Source organism: Sinocyclocheilus grahami, unplaced genomic scaffold (assembly GCF_001515645.1).
Source record: "Sinocyclocheilus grahami isolate Dianchi unplaced genomic scaffold, SAMN03320097.WGS_v1.1 scaffold1089.1, whole genome shotgun sequence".
In the NCBI taxonomy this organism is placed as follows: Eukaryota; Metazoa; Chordata; class Actinopteri; order Cypriniformes; family Cyprinidae; genus Sinocyclocheilus; species Sinocyclocheilus grahami.
Window position 1 is genome coordinate 47,652 of NW_015506268.1, and position 262 is coordinate 47,913.

Sequence of the window (262 nt, forward strand, 5' to 3'; positions counted from 1 at the left end):
TCTGTATAGGTATTTTATTAAGTTTTTAGTTTTTATTTAATTTGATTTAAAAGTATTTAAAAGTTATTTTAATACTTCAACAAACTAAATGGAAATGAAATAATATATATATTGAATTTATAAATGTGTATGTACATACACAGTATATATGTATGTGTGTGTGGTTGTACATACACATGTAGTTTTTTTTTTTTTGGTGTTTGGCTTAGTGTTATGTTAGAATCATTATTATACTCTTATACCTTTTGTTCTTTAATATTTT